The sequence below is a fragment of the Dendrobates tinctorius genome, unplaced genomic scaffold (assembly GCF_039654945.1).
Source record: "Dendrobates tinctorius isolate UK_male_01 unplaced genomic scaffold, ASM3965494v1 ptg000083l, whole genome shotgun sequence".
Taxonomy (NCBI): Eukaryota; Metazoa; Chordata; class Amphibia; order Anura; family Dendrobatidae; genus Dendrobates; species Dendrobates tinctorius.
The window spans coordinates 10,228,821-10,245,226 of NW_027361751.1; the positions used below are offsets into that span (position 1 = coordinate 10,228,821).

The window sequence follows — 16,406 nt, forward strand, 5'->3', positions numbered from 1 at the left end:
ATTCCACAAATTTGAAGATACTTAGAATTACATTTGTGATAGAGTCTGAAATAACGTGGAATAGTTTTTAAATTGGAAATATCCTCCACTTCATTGGCTGCCTGAATGTCACGAACGTGTTCTCGGGTACGTACCCTCAGTTCACGTGAGGTTAATCCAACATAATACAGATTACACGTACACTTAAGGCCCTTTTACATTTAAGGGGCTTTTACACATAGCGATATTGCTAGCAATATCGCTAAAACGTCACCGATTTTGTGACGTTATAGCGATATTGCTAGCGATATCGCTATGTGTGATACTTACCTCCGACCGGCTACCCCGCTGTCCATCGCTGATCGCGCGAGATCGGGCAGCTCCATTTCTCGTCGTCTGCTTCCTGCTGTGACGACGAGCGACGCGTGGAGGTTGGGCGGGAGGACGTCTTCATCGCTGAGTGTGAAAGGTGAGTATCGTGCGCTGCGTCGCTGCTGCATCGCTGTGAGATCTTTCTGTGTGAAAGCTCACTAGCGATCATTTAGCGATGCACCAGCGATCCTGACTGGGTCGGATCGCTGGTGCATCGCTAAATGTAAAAGGGCCTTTAGCGATGCACCAGCGATCCGACCAGTGATCCGACCCGGTCAGGATCGCTGGTGCATCGCTAAATGATCGCTAGTGAGCTTTCACACAGAAAGATCTCACAGCGATGCAGCAGCGACGCAGCGTATGATACTCACCTTTCACACACAGTGATCCAGATGTCCTCCCGCCCGCCTCCACCCGTCGCTCGTCTCACACAGCAGGAAGCCCAGCAGGAAGCTGACGACGAGAAATGGAGCCGCCCGATCTCGCGCGATCAGCGATGGACAGCAGGGGAGCCGGTCGGAGGTAAGTATCACACATTGCGATATCGCTAGCAATATCGCTATAACGTCACAAAACCAGTGACGTTTTAGCGATATTGCTAGCGATATCGCTATGTGTAAAACCCCCTTTAGGCTGGTTTCACATTTGCGTTTTTTAGCGCTGGAAAAAAACGCACACCTGCGCATGCGTTTTTTCCCCTATATTTAACATGGGTGCGCATACCTGCGCACTGGTCAGCGCATGTATGCGATTTTCATGCGCTGCGTTTTTTTGGGGTGTGCGTTGGGATTTTCCAGACGCAGCATGTTGCATTTTTTGGCCCTGCAAAAAAGCGCATGCGCACATATGCGCACATTTTGCGCTAAAAATGGCCATTATAGCCTATGGATGCGCATATGTGCGCACTGGCATGCTCATGTATGCGTTTTTTTGCATATGCGTTTTTTTTTTTAAACCATGGAATTTAGGGGTTTGGGTTAGAGTTAGGGTTAGTTAAGGGGGTTTAGGGTTAGGGTTATGGTCAGGGTCAGGGTTAGGGTTAGGGTCAGGGTTAGGGTTAAGTATGGTTTTGTTAAGGATTAGGGTCATGGTTAGGGTCAGGATTAGGGTTAAGTATGGTTTTGTTAAGGGTTAGGGTCAGGGTTAGGGTTAGGGTTAGGGTTAGGGTCAGGGTTAGGGTTAGGGTTAGGGTCAGGGTTAGGGTCAGGATTAGGGTTAAGTATGGTTTTGTTAAGGATTAGGGTCAGGGTTAGGGTCAGGATTAGGGTTAAGTATGGTTTTGTTAAGGGTTAGGGTCAGGGTTAGGGTTAGGGTCAGGGTTAGGGTTAGGGTCAGGGTTAGGGTCAGGATTAGGGTTAAGTATGGTTTTGTTAAGGATTAGGGTCAGGGTTAGGGTCAGGATTAGGGTTAAGTATGGTTTTGTTAAGGGTTAGGGTCAGGGTTAGGGTTAGGGTTAGGGTTAGGGTCAGGGTTAGGGTCAGGATTAGGGTTAAGTATGGTTTGGTTAAGGGTTAGGGTCAGGGTTAGGGTTAGGGTTAGGGTCAGGGTTAGGGTTAAGTATGGTTTTGTTAAGGGTTAGGGTCAGGGTTAGGGTTAGGGTTAGGGTCAGGGTTAGGGTTAGGGTTAGGGTTAGGGTCAGGGTTAGGGTTAGGGTTAGGGTCAGGGTTAGGGTTAGGGTTAGGGTTAGTTAGGGTTTAGGGTTTGGGTTAGGGTTAAGTATGATTTGGTTAAGGGTTAGGGTCAGGGTTAGGGTTAGGGTCAGGGTTAGGGTTAGTAAAGTCATGGTTTGGGTAGTGTGAGGGGCCACCTAAAAATGTTGGAAAAAAACGCAAACGCGGTAAAAACGCGCTAAAAACGCATACAAACGCATAAAAACGCTGCGTTTTTTTCATGCATGCTCATAAAAATGCTTGAAAAAAACGCAGCAGTTGTATGCTTATGTATGCGTTTTTTCAATGCGTTTTTTTGCGGGAAAAACGCGCTGCAAAAAAAAGCAAGTGTGAAACTAGCCTTAGCCAAGTATACCACCAATGTGGAGCTACAAGAGATGTAATCTGTAACATTGAAGTTTCTGCGACCATCGACAGAAGTGAAGGGCAAAGTCCGTACATGATTGCGACATGCTAGACCACATGGATAAAAACTCCATTTACGTTTACCCGCCCCAAAGGGCTCAGGTGTCTTGGTCACATAGTGACTGTCAACTAGAATGTCCCTTAGGTTCTTACTCCTTCTAGCTGTCATGAGGGGGGCATCAGAGAGACATTTAGACAAGACAGGTTCAGTTTTTAAAATAGACCAATGTCTGCTTAGAATCTGTCTCATTGTCCCCCATTGATGGTTATAAGTGGAGATGAACCTGATCTTAGGATCATCCACCTTGGTACGCCTCTGATTAGCAAGTAAGTCACATCTTCTAGAATTCCTTTTGAATGTATAGCCACGTTTTATACTTCTTTTACTATACCCATGCGAAAGGAATCTCTCCCCAAGGTCCACTGACTGCTTCTCAAAAGTCTCCTCCATACTGCAAATCCTCCTCATCCTTAAAAATTGTCCAATTGGAATTGCTCCACTTGGAAGGGAAGTAAAAAAATTTCTAAAACAATCCACAGGGAGGAGATTAGAACAAAGCAAAATCCTCTAACCTGCATGCCCGCAAATGCCAGAGCCTGACAAACAAGATGGAAGAACTAGAAGCAGAAATATCTACAGGTAACTATGACATAGCGGGAATAACCAAGACATGGTTGGATGAAAACTATGACTGGGCAGTTAACTTACAGGGTTACACTCTCTTTAGAAAGGATCATAAAAATCGAAGAGGAGGAGGGGTTTGACTTTATGTGAAGTCATGTCTAAAGTCCACTTTAAGGGAAGATATTAGCGAACGGAATGAGGATGTCGAGTCCATATGGGTCAAAATACATGGAGGGAAAAATAATAGCCAAGAAAAATTATCTTTCACAATAGGTGCAGTATCCAACCAGAGGAGCAGCACTTTTAGACCTAATACTATCTAATAGACCTGACAGAATTACAAACCTGCAGGTTGTCAGGCATATAGGAAATAGCGACCACGCTAGGGGGACATGTCAGGGAGTCACAAAAACACTGAACTTTAGGAAGGCAAGGCTTGATCAGCTTAGAGATGCCCTTAATCTGTTTGACTGGGACAATGTCCTCAGAAATAAGAATACAAACAATAAATAGGAAATGTTTAAGAACATTCTAAATAGGCATTGTGGGAATGTAGGAATTAAAGGATAAGAAATCGGAAAAACCCAATGTGGCTAAACAAAGAAGAGGGGCAATTAACAATAAAAAGAAAGCATTTAAACTACTAAAGCAGGATGGTACTGTTGAAGCTCTAAAAAACTATAGGGAGAAAAATAATTTATGAAAAAATCTAACTAAAGCTGCCAAAAAGAAAACAGAGAAGCACATTGCTAAGGAGAGTAAAACTAATCCCAAACTGTCCTTCAACTATATCAATAATAAAAGAATCAAAAGTGAAAATGTAGGCCCCTTAAAAAATTGTGAGGAAAGAATGGTTGTAGAAGACAAGGAAAAATCTAATATATTAAACACCTTCTTCTCCACGGTATTCATGGTGGAAAATGAAATGCTAGGTGAAATGCTGAGAGACAAAGAAAGCCCTATATTAAGGGTGAAGAATCTAACCCAAGAAGAGGTGTGAAACCGGTTAAATGAGATTAAAATAAATAAATCTTTGGGTCCGGATAGCATACACCCACGAGAACTAAGAGTTACATAATGTAATTCTATACCGATGGGGTCTGTTCTGGCCATTCATGTGCAGCAAGACATTTCTTAAGTGCTGTTCCAGCTATGGCCATTAGATGACATAGTTGCCCTTCTCTTTCCTGTTCATGGATTTAGAATTCTTTCCCTTTAATAGTTATTCTGTTTAGAACCGCCCCTTCAGGTTTCCCGGGCTTGGAAGCTTGTAGCCATTTTCTGCCACATCTCTGAGCTACTCACATGTGTCCTGCTCTCTGCAAAATCAGTGCTTCTGTCAAGCGGATTCCGGTGAGGGTTTAATGCAGTTATGTGATATGTGCTATGTACTGTATCTGTGTTAGCTAGCCATAATGCAGCTCCCATGATATGTGCAATGTATTTCCAGCTCATTGTAATGCTCTTGCACTGCATGTAGTTTATGCCCTGTTCAGTTAGTGTAATGCTGGCAGCCTTAAGTTGCTTAGATATCTCCTTCACTGCATTGTGTGTTGTATTACTCAACCTCTGTAATAATGCCCGCTACTGTTATAATAGCACCCTGCATTGCTGCTGTGTTGTTATCTACCAGTGCTGATATATTGTACTGTCTGTTTCTTTATAGTTTTTACCCGATATCATCCACAATTATGTTCACCAATCTCATCCACTATATCATCTGTTATTATCTACCATTGTTGTTCATATCATCTCAATAAATATAGACTTAAGCACCCATACAGTCTTTTTGCTGGGAGTGGATGAAGGGTTTCGCCGTATGCTGGAATCCTTTAACGACTGCGGCCGCAGATGCGGCCCAGCAGGCGCCTCCACGCCGATGGCGAGGGGCGGGCATCCCCCGGGGACGCAATATGGACCCTCTATATCACAGAGGGGAACCTGGGCCTACCCGAATTAGAGAAGAGACCGGGATTCTGTGGCAGCTGAGCATGTGGACAAAGAAGACACGTAGGACTAGATAACACCACACAACTTCAGATATAAATAAAGTAAAGTTTACTTAAAGTAAAGTCACAGTACATACACAAAACAGGGCTAAAGCAGGCTCCAGATTCCGCACCTCCCAGAAGGGTACCACCCAGTGGACCCCAAGGCACCATCGGATCACCGAGGCACTCATAAGCGGAACATCGGGACACAGGAAGGACATCAGGACACACGAGGTCATCAGGACATCAGGACACACGAGGACATCCAGACGCAGGCAGGACATCAGGGCCACCCACAGGACATCAGAGTCACCGGCAGACATCAGACGGGAGTCGTTTGGTTCCGGACATCCAACACGACCTACAGGCACCACTGCAGTCATCCAGCTCCGGGCATCGGTCATCAGGTTCCAGACGGCGGTCGTCAGGCTCCGGGCATCGGACCTAGGAAGGAACTCAAGCGTGATGGTACTAACACCGCAGGATTGCTGGGCCTGCATGGAGCTAGCACCACATGGTAGTCAGAGCACAGCATAATAGATGCTCAGCATGAACACCGGTTACAGGAGTCTCAGAGTCACTGGGTGCGGGGCTCCAAACACAGAGGGATTCCAGGAACATAACATAGCAGGCAGTTCAGACATGGTCATGTACAGGACAGGTACAGGATCAAGGATTCAAGCCTGGATACACCGCCTCCAGGGCAGGGCGAATTTAGACAGGGTCAGGTTCAGGACAGGTACAGGATCAAGGATTCAGGCCCGGATATACCGCCTCCGGGGCAGGGCGAGGGTACAGGACAAAGCAGTAATCAAGGCAGGGACTTTGGTACCATAACCGAGACAGACGAGGTCCAGAGACACAGACACGAGACACACATGGCAACGTCCAGGAGCTTTGTGAGTAGCTCTGGCGCCGCCCATAGGGCAGGGTCAGTTTATAAAGGAGCTGCCCCTCAGCAATTGGCTGGGGACAGCATTTCAAGTACACACACTAACCCTGATAAAAGCAGGGAAGGTGTGGCTGCGCACACCCTAAGCACACACAGAAACCATTACAGCACAATCAGTGCAGGAACTGCAGCTTAGAGCACCTGGCATTGTCTGCAAGCCTAGACACACGTGGAAAGTCATGCACCAGCTGCAAATGACCTTACAACCCACGGACAGCTTCCACAGCGGCGACCACAGACCGCACATGTGAATGGTCAAGCAGCAGAGCAAAGACCTAACACCACATGTGCAGCTACGCAGCAGAGCAGGGAACTGAGCAGGCTCCATACAGGTAACAGCCAGCATTATCCCAGCTCAATTAGAGGGAAAGGAGTAAGGGGTTAAAGCAGAAAACATGCATTGTCAAGCCGACAATCAAATACAAACAGAACGGCGTGACAAATCCACGCAGTGTCAGACATGGAAGAAGGCAGAACAGGGTCTGCTCCACAGGACTGGCGCATAGCATATGTGGTACCAATATTCAAAAAGGGCTCTAAAAGTGAACCTGGAAATTATAGGCCAGTAAGGGTAAGTGCACACGTTGCGGATTGTGCTGCGGACTTTTCCGCACGTATTTTGCAAAATCCGCATGTAAATTAGCAGGTCAAATTACCTGCAGTTTATCTGCGGATTAGCCTGCGGTTTTGTCCTGTGGCTTGACAACTAATCATTGAGCAGGTGTAAAACCGCTGCGGAATCCGCACAAAGAATTTTCATGCTGCAGATTAGAAACCGCAGCAAATCCGCGTGGAAAAATCCGCAGCATGTGCACAGCGTTTTTTATTTTTCATAGATTATAATGGTACTGTCTGCAGGGCCAAAACCGCTGCGGATCCGCAGCAGAATCCGCAGCGTGTGCACATACCCTTAGTCTAACCTCTATTGTTGGTAAAATATTTGAAGGATTTCTGAGGGATGTTATTCTAGATTATCTCAATGAGAATAACTGTTTAACGCCATATCAGCATGGGTTTATGAGGAATTGCTCCTGTCAAACCAATCTAATCAGTTTTTATGAAGAGGTAAGCTATAGACTGGACCAAGGTGAGTCACTGGACATGGTATATCTTGATTTTTCCAAAGCGTTTGATACCGTGCCACACAAGAGATTGGTACACAAAATGAGAATACTGGGTCTAGGGGAAAATGTGTGTACATGGGTAAGTAACTGGCTTAGTGTTAGAAAGCAGAGGGTGGTTATAAATAGTATATTCTCTAACTGGGTCGCGGTGACCAGTGGGGTACCGCAGGGGTCGGTGTTGGGATCTATTCTCTTCAACATATTTATTAATGATCTGGTAGAAGGTTTACACAGTAAAATATCAATAGTATTGACTATGTAAAGCAGTCAATTCAAGAGAAGATAGTACTCTGCTACAGATGAATCTGGATACGTTGGAAACCTTTGCCGAAAGGTGGCAGATGCGGTTTAACAGTGATAAATGTAATACAGGGTATACACATGGGAAGAAGGAATCAATATCACCATTACACACTGAACGGAAAACCACTGGGTAAATCTGACATGGAGAAGGACTTGGGGATCCTAGTTAATCTTACTGGAGCAGCCAGTGCCAGGCAGATGCCAAGGCGAACAGGATCATGGTGTGCATTAAAAGAGGTCTGGATACACATGATGAGAGCATTATACTGCCTCTGTACAAATCCCTGGCTAGACCGCTCATGGAGTACTGTGTACAGTTTTGGGTACCAATGCTCAGGAGGGATATAATAGAACTAGAGCGAGTACAAAGAAGGGCAACAAAATTAATAAAGGGGATGGGGGAACTACAATACCCAGAGAGATTAGCAAAATTAGGATAATTTAGTCTAGAAAAAAGACGACTGAGGGGCGATCTAATAACCATGTATAAGTATAGAAGGGGACAAGACAAATATCTCTCCGAGGATCTGTTTATACCAAGGAAGGTAATAGTCACAAGGGGGCATGATCTGCGTCTGGAGGAGAGAAGGTTTTTCCACCAACATAGAAGAGGATTCTTTACTGTTAGGGCAGTGAGAATCTAGAATTCCTTGCCTGAGGAGGTAGTGATGGCGAACTCAGTCGAGGGGTTCAAGAGAGGCCTGGATGTCTTGCTGGTGCTTAAAAATATTGTATCCTACAGTTATTAGGTTCTTTCAAAGGACGTACAGTAGATCTGGGGATTTATTCTGATGGAATGTAGGCTGAACTGGATGGACAAATGTCTATTTTCGGCCTTGCTAACTATGTTAATAGTATCTCCGCATTTTCACTTCCAGTGATCCGGGTTCTCCGTTAGTGTTGGAATGTCTCTCCATTAATGCATATATTATGGTGTCTGACATGCCAGGTGTGCAGAATTTGATTACTGATTCTCTCTCTCATTTTCAATGGCAGCACTCTTTGCTGTTGGCTTCCAATGCGGAGGACAGGGCAACTGTCATGTCGGACGCTGTTCACACCACAGCATCCGGCAGGCAGAGGTAGTTCCACCTCCAGCCACTATAGCCTCAGTGGCGCCGGCCTGATCTTCAGGCTCTCGGGGGTTAATCCTGCTGGAGACCAGGTTGGATGGTTAGTCACGCCCACGGTCTTTAAATAGTCATGCTGGCCTATGGGCGTCGCCGATTATAGCTTGTGTTTCATACCAAGTGGTTCCGGTCTGGAGTGGAGGTGTTCAAGAGAGAGAGATTCATATCTGGTGTCGTATGATCCGTCGTTATCCTTTCTCCTTCCCATATTTGTGTTTAGTTGTGCCCTGTTCACATTACTGTTTATTCCTGTGTGTGTGCGGCGCAGTGCAGTTTAAGTTCTCCCTGTCTGTCATTATTTGTGTAGGAGCTTTGGTGGTGACTTCTCACTGGGTGGAGGGTGGAGGGTTAAGTGCAGGGCTGAGCAGGAGATAAGGAAAGGTCGGAGGCTCAGGCATTTGCACCTTCAGCAAAAACCCTGGGTTGAGGGTCAGACAGGGTTTCCCCTAGTAAAGGGACACCACAGGGGCCCCGGGTATTTCAGCCTTAGTTGAACTAAGCCCCCATGACATTATAATCGGCCCACATTTTTTCAGGAGTCCATGGATCCATTAGATTCCATAACCCGCCAGTTGGCGGCGCTGTCCATACAGGTCTCCGAGTTGAATGGGGCAGTTCAGCAGCAGGGCCTGGTAGTAGCAAAGGTGCAAACGGCATCTGCAGGTATCGGTGCAGAGCCGAAGTTTCCGCTGCCAGAACGATTTTCAGGCGATCGCAGCAAATTTGTCGTATTTCGGGAGGCCTGCAAATTATACTTCCGCATGCGGCCAATATCCTCAGGTAATGAGGCCCAGCGAGTAGGGCTGGTGTTGTCATTACTGAGTGGTGACCCCCAAGCATGGGCATTTTCCTTACCACCTGACTCTGCTACATTTCATTCGGTCGATAATGTTTTTTCTGCCCTCGGGCTCATTTACGATGACCCTGACCGACTGGCTCTAGCGGAATCTAAAATCCGCGCCCTCCGCCAGGGGGAGCGCTTGGCAGAAGACTATTGTTCGGAATTTCGCCGCTGGGCTGTAGACACACAGTGGAATGACCCAGCACTGCGGAGCCGGTTTATTCATGGGGTATCAGGGAGGGTGAAACAAGCCCTCCTGATGTATGAGACTCCGGCATCATTGGAGTCTGCCATGAGTTTGGTGATACGTATTGATCGCCGTTTTCGTCAGGGGGCACAGGAGACGCTACCTCTGGGGGAAAACAGAGGTGCAAGTGTGGTTGGAGTAGATGAGTCCCCTGAACCTATGCAGATTGCTGGCGTGGCACAGGTTCAGCCTCGCGCTCCGGGAGTCCGGAAGTCCGGAGCATGTTTCTACTGTGGTAAAGGTGGTCATTATGTTAACGTTTGCCCGGTACTACCTAAGAGGGTCACACCGGCGGAAAACTGTTAAGCTCAGAGGGTATGGAGGAGACCCAACTGAGCGTATGCATATCCTCCATGATGGTATCTCAATGTATGCTCCCTGCCAAGGTTATTGTCGCCGGCAGAGAGCTACCTATATCAGTGTTTGTGGATAGCGGTTCCGCCACCAATCTCATAGATGAGGAGTTTGCACACACCGCCGGGTTTAAGATTGAAAAACTTCCTCACCCCATACAGGTGGTGACCATTAATGCTGTTCCCCTCCCTCAAGGGGAGATTACTGAGTTTGTGGCAGAGGTGAAACTCCACATTGGGGTCCTACATTCTGAGTCGGTTACATGTAGGGTCCTCCGTAATCTCCCAGCTCAAATGGTCCTGGGTTTTCCATGGCTGTCCAGGCACAACCCGGTAATTGATTGGAAAACTCAGGACATAGTACAATGGAGTGGTTTCTGCCAAGACAATTGCTTGGCCACATGTGTGTCCGCCGTGACGCCCAGCCTGCCGGAGGCTTTGCAGGATTTCGCGGATGTTTTCTCTGAGAAGGGTTGCTCAGAACTGCCTCCACATAGAGCCTATGACTGTGGTATTAGGTTAAAACCCGGGGCCAAATTACCTAAGGCCAGGATGTTTAATATTTCTGGTCCTGAGAGACAAGCTCTGAAAGACTACATCGCGGAGAGTCTGAGCAAAGGTCACATCCGGCCTTCGTCCTCGCCTGTAGCCGCGGGGTTTTTCTTCATTAAGAAGAAAGATGGGGGTTACGCCCGTGTCTGGATTTCCGAGAGTTAAACCAGATTACTATCCGTGATCCCTACCCAATGCCGTTGATCCCGGATTTGTTCAACCAGGTAGCGGGGGCAAAATGGTTTTCCAAGCTGGACCTCAGGGGGGCGTATAACCTCATAAGGGTCCGTCAGGGGGATGAGTGGAAGACGGCGTTTAACACTCCTGAGGGTCATTTTGAGAGTCTGGTTATGCCGTTTGGGTTGACCACCGCGCCTGCCGTTTTCCAACATTTTATTAATGATGTCTTTGCTCATGTCCTGGGGAGATTTGTGATTGTATACCTGGATGATATCCTCATTTATTCTAGCGATCGGGACACTCATTTGCAGCATGTTAGGCAGGTGTTACAGTTGCTCCGGGAGAACCAGCTCTATGCTAAGCTGGAAAAATGTTTATTTTTTGTCCAGGAGTTGCCCTTTTTGGGATATATTGTGTCCGCAGCTGGTTTTAAAATGGACACCGCTAAGGTGCAAGCGGTGTTGCAATGGGAGAGGCCGGAGGGTCTGAAAGCACTCCAGCGGTTCCTTGGGTTTGCGAATTATTATAGGAAATTTATAAAACACTTTTCGACTGTCGCCAAACCGCTCACGGACATGACAAAAAAGGGTGCCGATCTGGCGAACTGGCCTGAGGTGGCTATACGTGCATTTGAGCGTCTGAAGAATAGTTTTGCTTCAGCCCCCATTCTGGTGCAACCAGACGTGTCTAAACCTTTTGTGGTAGAGGTTGATGCGTCGGAGGTGGGAGTGGGGGCAGTACTGTCTCAAGGCTCGTCCTTGAGCGAGATGCATCCATGCGCCTACTTCTCCAAGAAGTTGTCGCCGGCCGAACGGAATTATGATATCGGCAACAGGGAGTTGTTGGCCATCAAACTGGCTTTTGAGGAATGGCGACACTTCTTGGAGGGGGCGGCTCACCAGGTCACAGTTATCACCGACCATAAGAATCTGCTCTACCTGGAGTCGGCCAAGCGTCTGTCTCCTAGGCAGGCTCGCTGGGCATTGTTTTTTACTCGTTTCAATTTTCTTGTGACGTACCGTCCCGGGGCTAAAAACACCAAGGCGGATGCTTTGTCTAGGTGTTTTCCGGGGGGAGAACCTCGGGAAGAGCCGGTACCCATCCTCCAGAAAGGGGTAGTGGTCTCGGCTCTCACGACTGAGGTAGAGGCGGAGATTGCCGAGGCCCAAGAGGAGGTACCACCAGGACTTCCCGCCAACAAATCATTTGTACCCCTGCATCTTCGGCCTAAGGTGTTGAAGGAACACCACGATTCGGTACTGGCTGGTCACCCAGGGGTGAAGGGCACCTTAGAGCTGGTATCGCGTCGTTTCTGGTGGCCCAAGATCCGGCAGGACGTGGTCTCGTACGTGGCAGCTTGCATCACGTGCGCTAGGGCTAAGTCACCCCGAACCCGTCCTGCTGGCACGCTACAGCCTCTGGGGGTACCCAATAGGCCATGGACAGAAATCTCCATGGATTTTATCACTGACTTGCCAGCCTCGGCAGGGAACACGGTCATCCTGGTGGTGGTTGACCGTTTTTCAAAGATGGCGCATTTTGTGGCGTTGTCCTCTTTGCCCAATGCTAAGACGTTGGCTCAGGTATTTGTGAAGGAGGTGGTCAGACTCCACGGAGTACCGTCTGACATAGTATCTGATAGGGGTACGCAATTTGTGGCGAGGTTTTGGAAAGCTTTTTGCTCAAGGTTGGGGATCAAGTTGTCACATTCATCGGCGTTTCATCCACAGTCTAATGGACAAACTGAGCGCATGAACCAAAATCTAGAACAGTATTTACGATGCTTTGTGTCCGACAACCAGGAGGAGTGGTCTACTTTCCTTCCTCTGGCCGAATTCGCATTAAATAATCACCGCCAAGAGTCATCAGGAGAGTCTCCATTCTTTTGTGTGTACGGTCAACATCCTCAGTTTTGTACCTTACGTCCGGGTGACTCCGGGGGTGTCCCGGAGGAGGATCAGCTAGGAGCCCAATTGTCATCAGTCTGGAGGCGGGTGAAACAGCGTTTGTTGAGCATGAGTGCCAGGTACAAACGGGTGGCTGACAGTAGACGCGTGCCAGGTCCGGACCTGTGTGTGGGTGAATGGGTGTGGTTAGCTACGAAGAACATAAAACTCAAAATCCCTTCTTTAAAACTGGGTCCAAGGTTTATTGGGCCTTTTAGGATTTCTGCCATCATTAACCCAGTGGCTTATCGGTTGGAACTTCCCGCAGTGTACAAGATACACAACGTGTTTCACAGGGCTTTATTGAAAAAGGTGGTAGGCTCTGTGGACACAACGCCGATGCCACCTCCAGTCATGGTGGATGGCGAGTTAGAGTTCGAGGTCGCCAAGGTAGTGGACTCTCGAGTAGTACGCCGTACTCTTCAGTATTTGGTGCACTGGCGGGGGTATGGTCCAGAGGAGAGGTCTTGGGTTCCAGCCTCAGACATACATGCGGATCGGCTGGTCAGTTCTTTTCACCGTCGTCATCCGGACAAGCCGGGTCCTATGAGTCTTGAGGGCCCTGGGGTCCCTCGTAGAAGACGGGGTACTGTCATGTCGGACGCTGTTCACACCACAGCATCCGGCAGGCAGAGGTAGTTCCACCTCCAGCCACTATAGCCTCAGTGGCGCCGGCCTGATCTTCAGGCTCTCGGGGGTTAATCCTGCTGGAGACCAGGTTGGATGGTTAGTCACGCCCACGGTCTTTAAATAGTCATGCTGGCCTATGGGCGTCGCCGATTATAGCTTGTGTTTCATACCAAGTGGTTCCGGTCTGGAGTGGAGGTGTTCAAGAGAGAGAGATTCATATCTGGTGTCGTATGATCCGTCGTTATCCTTTCTCCTTCCCATATTTGTGTTTAGTTGTGCCCTGTTCACATTACTGTTTATTCCTGTGTGTGTGCGGCGCAGTGCAGTTTAAGTTCTCCCTGTCTGTCATTATTTGTGTAGGAGCTTTGGTGGTGACTTCTCACTGGGTGGAGGGTGGAGGGTTAAGTGCAGGGCTGAGCAGGAGATAAGGAAAGGTCGGAGGCTCAGGCATTTGCACCTTCAGCAAAAACCCTGGGTTGAGGGTCAGACAGGGTTTCCCCTAGTAAAGGGACACCACAGGGGCCCCGGGTATTTCAGCCTTAGTTGAACTAAGCCCCCGTGACAGCAACAGAATGCTCTTTAGAACTTTGGAGCAGGGTCTCCGAGCCTTTGAATACCTGATTAGGTCTTCTCTCGCCAGAGGCACATGGGTGATATACCAGTTGAAATGGCGGCTATGGGAGCATTGGTTGGGCTCTTACGGTCAGAAGTTATCAGGTGATGATCAGGTAGGAGTATAGTTACTGTGGTTAAGTAAGGAACCATTGGAAGGTTGGTCTTTGGCAAAGGTTACCCGCTTGATCGTGAGTTTAGCCTTTGGGTTCAAGATAAGCAGCAGAGATGACAGTGCATAGGGCTAAAATGAGTATATATAATAGATCCAATATAATAAATATCTATATGTATAAAATAGTCATAAGCCCAACGCAAATCAGTATAGGATACACTGACTATATATATATAAAGAAACAACAAGAAAAGGCAGTGCATGAACATCCAAGGTGAATAGAAATAATAGAAAGCTTCCGAAACGTACGTTGGGCTGTTTTTTCTGCGCCAGAGGTCTAGTGTCCCTTTTAAGCATGAGTACTTCATGTTTAATTTAACTCTTAACCCTTCATTGGGTCGCTGACTGTCTGGGGATTTACCCTTTACGCTGCTATGACTGGTCGGCTGCCTATATTATATATGGAGATATTTCTTACTATATACACACACCTTAGGGATGCTATGTATCTTTGTGCGTTTTTTGTGTCACTTCTGTTATGCCACTATGCCATTTTTTATCTGTGTCTTTAATAAAGATTTGTGATATTTCTATTCACCTTGGATGTTCATGCACTGCCTTTTCTTGTTGCTTCTTTGGGTTCAAGATGCGTAGTCAGAAAGATTTGACAAAAAGATTTTTTGGTAAAACAAGCATTGAAAGATTTTAATTTCAAAGGGGCAGCAGTCGCAAGGATAATAGGCTACCAGATTCTTCTGGCTTAGAGCACTTAAGGGGAAAATTGGTATCAATTTGTAGTTCGCATTTCGAGGTACGTCTTTTCTATTTGGCCTTTTCACTTGCCTTTTTTGGCGCTTTGGAAATTGGGTAGATTGTCACCCCTAGCAAGAAACGGGCTGGAGGACTCTTAGCTGTTAATGTTGTTGCTACGACTCGGGGGTAAAATTTTGGATTCGGAAATCAAAAACGGATCAGGCTGATGAGTAATTTTAGGTGCAGTTCTGGAATCTGCTATGTGTCCTTTACGTTGTCTGGAGGGTTTTAACGCCTTCAGACCTCGTCTGGATGGTTCTTTGTTATGTCATGAGGATGCTTCCTTTTTCTCAAAGTACCAATTTACAAATTTACCACAATATTTCAGAAATGTTTGAGTGGATTGGGCTTAGATTCCTCCAGTTTTGTGCCACACCCTTTTTGCATTGCGGCTGTGACCGAGGCAGCTGTTTGAGGACTAAGCTCGGAAATTGTTCAGCTCATTGGACAATGGAAGTCACAGTGTTATCGGACTTACACTAGACCTCAGGGATTAGTTGAAGGGTTACCTTCTTAAATGTTGGGGGGTGGGCTTGATTCGGGAGGTCATTTATTATTGTACTTAACATTTGACTGTGGGCTGCTTTTTTTTATTGAAGGGCTGGATCCCATTTTGATCTGGATTCTTGGCCACTCATATGTGTACTGGGGAGCGCTTCGGGTGGATGTAAGAAACAAGGGTACACAGCTTGGTATTTTCAGAAGCGCGGCAGTGATTAGGTGGCTTGGTTTTAGGGGTATGGGTTGGAACAGAGTTTTGCAGGAAGTACACCATAGTGCTCGATTGGATAGGGCTCCAGACATTTTAGTATTACATGTGGGAGGTAATGACCTTGGGATCCACCATTTTAGAGAATTGATCAGGGCTGTAAAACATGATTTCTTGCCCTGATGGATGTCTTTTTCTGGGATTGTTACAGTATGGTCAGAAATCTTTCAGTGAAAATGTTGGCGGGCTGCTTGTTCAGTTGAGAAGGTTAATAAATAAGGCTCATATAAAGGTGAATAGGGTGGTGTCCAGTTTTGTAACTTGGAATGGAAGCATCGCAGTGTGCCACTTTGATTGGAAAAAGGGGGTGAGGATTTCTGGTTGACAGATGGGGTGCATTTGAATGTTGTAGGCATTGATCTATGGGCTTTCGGTCTACAAGATGGTATTGAAAGGGCTATGATATTGCAGGGAAAGGGGTATCGGGCATTAGAGGTGTACAAAGTGCCCTCGTTGTGGCGTTTGGGGGGTCCTTAAAGTCAGTTCTAAATTGGTCTTGGGGATTCATTAGGACATGGATTCTCAATTGAAAAAGATTGCCTTTGGTCTGGTGATTTTTGGGGGGACTTGCGGCATGTCAGGTCCCTGGAAGTTTTGATGTGGAAAGGAAACCTTTGGGTTATGTTGCTACTGAGCCAGTGGAGTAGCGGCTGGGAATAATTATGGTTTAGTTTTGGTAATCACCAGATTTTGGTAGCTTCAAGGACTTTACCAATCTTATTTATTGAATGTTTGAACTTTTATTATTTATTTGTTTTTAAATAAAGTTTGCTGTGGTCAAATTATCCATAAATTGT

The 16,406-nt window shown here is 47.0% G+C and overlaps 1 protein-coding gene across 2 annotated transcripts in view; it reads left to right on the top strand.

The window, feature by feature from the left end:
• Positions 1-16,406, top strand: part of SV2C (synaptic vesicle glycoprotein 2C) — a 385,566-nt gene that overhangs the window by 32,264 nt on the left and 336,896 nt on the right. The window contains exon 1 of one of the 2 annotated variants that reach the window (XM_073584111.1): positions 4,506-6,326. The exons of the other annotated variant lie outside the window; for it this stretch is intronic. The gene's annotated coding sequence lies outside the window, so the exon portion shown is untranslated. Of the gene's footprint in view, positions 1-4,505; positions 6,327-16,406 lie in introns of those variants that run through there. 2 annotated transcript variants of the gene reach the window in all.